The 5,746-nt window shown below is 33.7% G+C and overlaps 1 long non-coding RNA gene across 1 annotated transcript in view; it reads left to right on the top strand.

Moving 5' to 3' along the window:
* The first annotated feature begins 728 nt into the window (after positions 1–728).
* The window catches only part of LOC107730570 (uncharacterized), a 10,593-nt gene continuing 5,575 nt past the window's right edge, over positions 729–5,746 (top strand). The window contains exon 1 of the long non-coding RNA XR_001638695.1: positions 729–739. This is a non-coding gene — a long non-coding RNA (uncharacterized LOC107730570). The remainder of the gene's footprint in view (positions 740–5,746) is intronic.

Genomic DNA, 5,746 nt, shown 5'->3' with positions numbered 1-5,746 from the left:
ATGTTCACACACCATTGTCTGTCCGATGTGGTTGTGTCTACACACTAGAGAAAGTGCTGATGGAGCATTTGATGGTGTAAGATGTGTTTTGAGGGTGTGAAATCAGTTTGAAATCATGCACCTCTCTAACATTCTCATTGGTCTCATTTGATTGCCTGATGGAACAACATGTTTGCAAAACCTTGCATTTTTCCTTTGGATTTTCAGAATGCTTTGCATAGATATGACATTGTCAAAATGATCCCCATTCGACTAAAAACTCTGCATTGTGTGTGCCGAGCCAGTAGTTGGCAATGTCTTTGTAAATAAATACTACACACCAGCGCACACACCTATAGACTAAACATGTAATATGCATGTACATGGCGTCACAGTTTTCAAAAGTTTGTGTTTTCAGGCCCCCGAAAGCGTTTGCAGTTTTACTACAGACCTGAACTCTGACATCAAAGCAAGCAAACAAGGACAATGTTAATTTCACACTTTTAAGAGCCTCCAAAATAAATAAATAAATAAATAAATCTGGGCCTGATGTTGCACAGAATTTTGACTCCCTGCCAAATAATTACCCCACTCGCTGAGCCTGCTACCTACTTACCTAATCCTAAAGTTCTAAGACATTTGTAATAATGTTTTTGAAATTTAAACACTCTGAGGTGAAATTCTGGAACAACTGGGAAGATTTCAGCTCTAAGAAGCTCTTAACTCTAGTGTGAATGTGTCCTTTGCATGTGTGCTCTACGTGCTGAATAGTGATGAAAAAATAAAACATAAAATAAATAAATAAAATGAAGTCTGTATTTGACTTGTTTGTATTGACAATATAGTTTTATAGATGTTTATGTAGCTAATGTTATTTGTAATTATTCATATTTGAAACCGCCCAATAAATTCATTAAACATTTTACCTAAAACAAGGTAAAGTACTGGGTTATTGACTTATCTTAGATAAATTGTAAAAAAAAATAAATAAATGTTTTTGAGAATGGAACATATTTGTAACTTTATTTTTAAGTTAAAAATAAGAAGAAAACAGAAAACATTTTCGTGAATCCTTCTACTGGTAATGTAGTTACAACATCTACCAGTAGGGGCTAACTTCCATTCTAACCAGATTAACCCTTTGCATCAAATTCACTATGACCAGTTCTTCACTTTTGTCAGTTCTTTTCCATTTATTTATTTGTTTGTTTGTCAGTTGATCTGTTTGCTGTCATTCATTTGTTTAAATGACCCCAGCAAATCATTGTAAGACTTATAGCCAGAATAATTTTTTTCTGCTTCAGAGTGCTTTTAACAATAGAGAATGATGGCTTTTTTTTTTTTTACTGTATAGCCCAAATTAATAGTTCTTATATGCTGTATCATGGCAGAATGACAGGGAAACAAATAGTATCTTTGATTCTGCCAGGCAAGTGCATACATCATGGACACAATGAGGTTATAGATATGGTGCCGCAGTGTCCATCAAGATCAGATTTCAGCACAGCACATATTTCAACATTTGGGCCATGCAATTTTAATCATGTCAGTAAAACAGGGGTTGTGTACAGTGAGATCACTTACAAGGCCTTAAAAATTTGATGTCACATGTCAGGTCCTATTCAACATTTGAGTGTAAATCACTGGCAATGACAGAACATGAAGGTGTGCACGACTCTGAGAGGCTCAATCTTTATTTATTTATCAAGGTTGGTGAATAAGGTACACGCTCTTTTTTCAGCTTTTTTTCAGGCTATTCATGTCCTGACGGGAATGCACATATGCTCTCCCACCGTCTGAGTCACTAGGATGAATGTACAGCTGTCAAAATGATAAATGAGCTAGTAAAAATATTCATATGAAAATAGGGAAAGATTTATATATATATATATATATATATATATATATTGGTTGAGCATCATAAAGTCTTAAAAGTAATGTAAATCTAAGCACACTTTGTGTTCAAGTGCATTTCAGTCACTTTAAAAAGAAGTCAGTGCCTTTTTTGAAAACGTGTGGCCACATTCACTTTTACAAAAAACAAAAAAACAAAAAAAGGATCCAGAGGGAGATTTTCACAGAAATGCCATAGAAGAACCATTTTGAAGAACTAACTTTTAAGGGATTAGTCCTTAAAATAACTATTTTTTGCAACCCAAGTTCATTGGAAATATGTCACTGTTGCTACAATTATATAAAACCCGAAACACATCGTTCTGGGTAAATTTCGCTGCACATTTCAGACGAAATGGCCACAAGAGGTGCTACAAGCTATATCACTTTTCTCCACTGCAAATGTTTGTTTATTATTTAAAACTCATTTTCTGAAGCAACCATGTAATTTTAGCATCTTTCAGCAAAGCTTTGAGCTCTTTTGTGGATTGACTCACTGCTCTGCATCACAATTGCAATGCTGTACCAGGTGAGCTGTCAAGAAAAGCCATAAATATGGAGCAGATTATATGATACAAACGTTAAAATGTATTTGTTTATAAATCATGTACCACGGTAGTGAAAGTAATTTGATGTCAAAACAGTATTTATGCAAAGAACTATGCAAAAATAAGTCTTTGTTAATCAATGATCTGCCCCTGTGATCATACAGTAAATTGAAAAGGAACAGAAGTTGTTAATGTTTTACTGCATCTAAAAGTGCATTAAATGTTGGCAATCACGTATTTCCAATGAGCTTCATTCATTCATTCATCCATTAATTTATTTCGTTTGAGGAACATTTTATTAATCTAAAGATGCTTTTTTTCACATTCTAAAGAACACTTTGTGCTATGGAAAGATTATTTGTGGAACTGTAGATGCCAATGAAGAATCTTTATGTTTAAGAGTGTTCATGGTTGAAACTAAACTTTTAACTCCACTAGGCCTATTAGGCTGTAGACACACATCATGATAGGTCCCGGGGCAGCATTCTTGTTTGTATCCACTATTAAAGCATCTGCACTACTGCACTGCACTGTTTTGAAAACAGCTTATCTTTGCAGTCACACTAATGAAAAACTTTCAGACATTCAAACTTCATCTCTCATTCAGATTTTGTCCCTGCTTGCTTCAATTTCACATCACATAATCTCACTTTATCTTTTCATCTCACTTCCTCATTTTGTCCCAGTCCAATCTATTTCCGGACATCACAGTCTCAGAGGAATCATTCTGAATGACTCTTTTGTTAAAGGTCACTGTCATTTGGATGGAAAACGAATGACAGCTAATTTTAGTCCTGCATTAAAGGACAAAGCACCTCTCCCCTTTTGCCAATCACACATTATTCATGAAACAGTTCACTTTAATCATAAAGCTTGTTATAAAAGTTATTAACTTTCTGTTTATTAGTTTCAGAAAACAAACAAAGCATACAGAGGCACGTGTTAGTGACTGGCGGGACGGAGGTAAGCAAACGCCTCTAGAAATGTCACAGCCTGGAATCTGCAACCGGAGAAGAGACTGTCATTCCGGACACTTTAAGTAATGCATAGCGTTGTCAAAAGACAGCAGGAGCTGACCACTAAGAGAAACCCAATGACTCAATGACTCCTGGGGTCATTGAGTCAAGGTGACCTTTTGGATTCAGATCTTTAGTATCCATATACATACATTAAAAGCAAAAAGTCTATGTTGGCTAAGCTGCCACAGTGGAACCTGGTGAGGTCCAACCACATATTGATTAACACCAATATATTGATGGCTTTAGTAATCGCTTTTTGTAACTAGGCAACAACATCAGGGGAAAATTGTATCCGATGTACCCTTTAATATCAGCACAAAAACTGTGCAGCTGGTGCTTCATGGAATGGGATTCCAGTATGACTGTGCCCCAGTGCACAATGCAAGGTCTATAAAGATATGGTTGGATGGGTTTGGTGTGGAAGAACTTGACTGGCCCACACAGAGCCCTAACCTCAACCCCTTCCATCATCTTTGGGATGGACTGTAACAGAGATTGCAAGCCAGGCCTTTTTGTCCAACATCAGTGGCTGACATCACAAATGCTCTACTGGATAAATGAAAAAAAAAATAAATAAATACAACAGAAGCACAACAAAATCTTTTTGAGAGAGAGAGAGAGAGAGAGAGAGAGAGAGAGATCTCCATTTATTGTGCATCATTTACATATTTCATATTTAAAAAATAAAATAAAATAACAATAATGTTATCAGTAGTGATGAAGCATAGTTATTATTATTTAATTTAATCTTTTTTTTTTTAATAATTGCAAAATAATATCATGGTCATTGTTCATTATATTATGAAGTTGACCATTATTTTATTTGCATTTTTTTGTTTTGTTTTGTTTATTGGTATCAGCAAATCCACAATTGGTCGACCTCCAGAACCTGCCAATAAATAAATAAATGAATGAATGAATAAATGAATCAATGAATCAATGAATCAATCAATCAATCAATCAATCAATCAATCTGGGCTTTTCAGTAAACAATTCATGAAACAGCAAAAAAAAATGTAACAGGTAACAAACCTATTAAACCACTGTTTCGAAAAATATTTGTTGTAAATAATAAATTATATGAAACTGAAACATGCTCTTGTCCAGAGAACACTGATCAGTTAAAATATACCTTCAAGTTGAAAAAAAAAAAATAAATAAATAAATAATAATAATAATAATAATAAAGTATACTAGCAAGTACTTTAACAGCCTTTGGTCTTTTTCCCCCTCTTTGACTGAACACACCTCATCATTAATTAATCCATGATACACTAACGTATTTTTTTTATTTTTTTCATAGGTAATCCCAGTCTATGCATCTTGTTTTGTAAACATTTCATAGCCTGGGATTCATAACACCTGTTTATCTTTTTGAGAGCACTCTGTGCTTTCATAACATATCTCAAAAGGCTCAGTAATCCCCTTTATTCTATTCTCGGTTTTGATTAAAAGGACAGAAACGGAGAGACAGAGACCCTATCCGTCTAACAGAAACAAAACATGTCTGTTTGTTCAAGTTTCGATTAGCACCAGCACAAATTCTGCTGCAAAAACAATGAATATTGCTGCAGGCACTGTGACTCAGATGGTAGCTCAACACAAAACATGAGCAGTGCTAAATGCAAATGATTGATGGGCTTTATTAACGCCAGAGCCCATTACCTCTTTGAAGAAGTGAGAATTTTTGTTCAGGGTTTTTTCATCTTGTCCCTTTAAGCAGTTTATTTTCAACGAGATTGAAACAGTATTTTAAAGGAAAAAAAGATGACAGTATGCATGTATGTATGTGTGTGTGTGTGTAGGGACCAATTCTCACTATTAACTAGTTGCTTATTAGCATGCATATTACTAGCATATTGACTGTTTATTAGTCATTGTAAAGCACATATTAATGCCTTATTCTGCATGGGCATATTTTAGATCCCTTAATCCTACCTAAACATAACAACTACCTTACAAACTATTCATAAGCAGCAAATTAAAAGTTTATTGAAGAAAAATAATAGATAATAGTTATTTAATAGTGAGAATTGGCCTCCAAACTAAAATTCCATAATATTATTATTATTATTATGATTAGTAGTAGTAGTAGTAGTAGTAGTATTAGCATTATTAAAATAAAAATGGTACTTTACAGTAAGATTTCTTTTGAAAAAAACTACATTAGTTAACATAAACTAACAATTAACCTAAATTCTACAACATTTACTATTACATTTTTTAAGATCAGAACTAAAATTAACAAAGGTTAATAAATGATGTTAATATATATATATATATATATATATATATATATATATATAT

The sequence above is a fragment of the Sinocyclocheilus rhinocerous genome, unplaced genomic scaffold, assembly GCF_001515625.1.
Source record: "Sinocyclocheilus rhinocerous isolate Xijiao unplaced genomic scaffold, SAMN03320098_v1.1 scaffold818, whole genome shotgun sequence".
In the NCBI taxonomy this organism is placed as follows: Eukaryota; Metazoa; Chordata; class Actinopteri; order Cypriniformes; family Cyprinidae; genus Sinocyclocheilus; species Sinocyclocheilus rhinocerous.
Note: the sequence above shows the minus strand (reverse complement) of the source record. Positions and strands in the feature narration are given on the sequence as shown.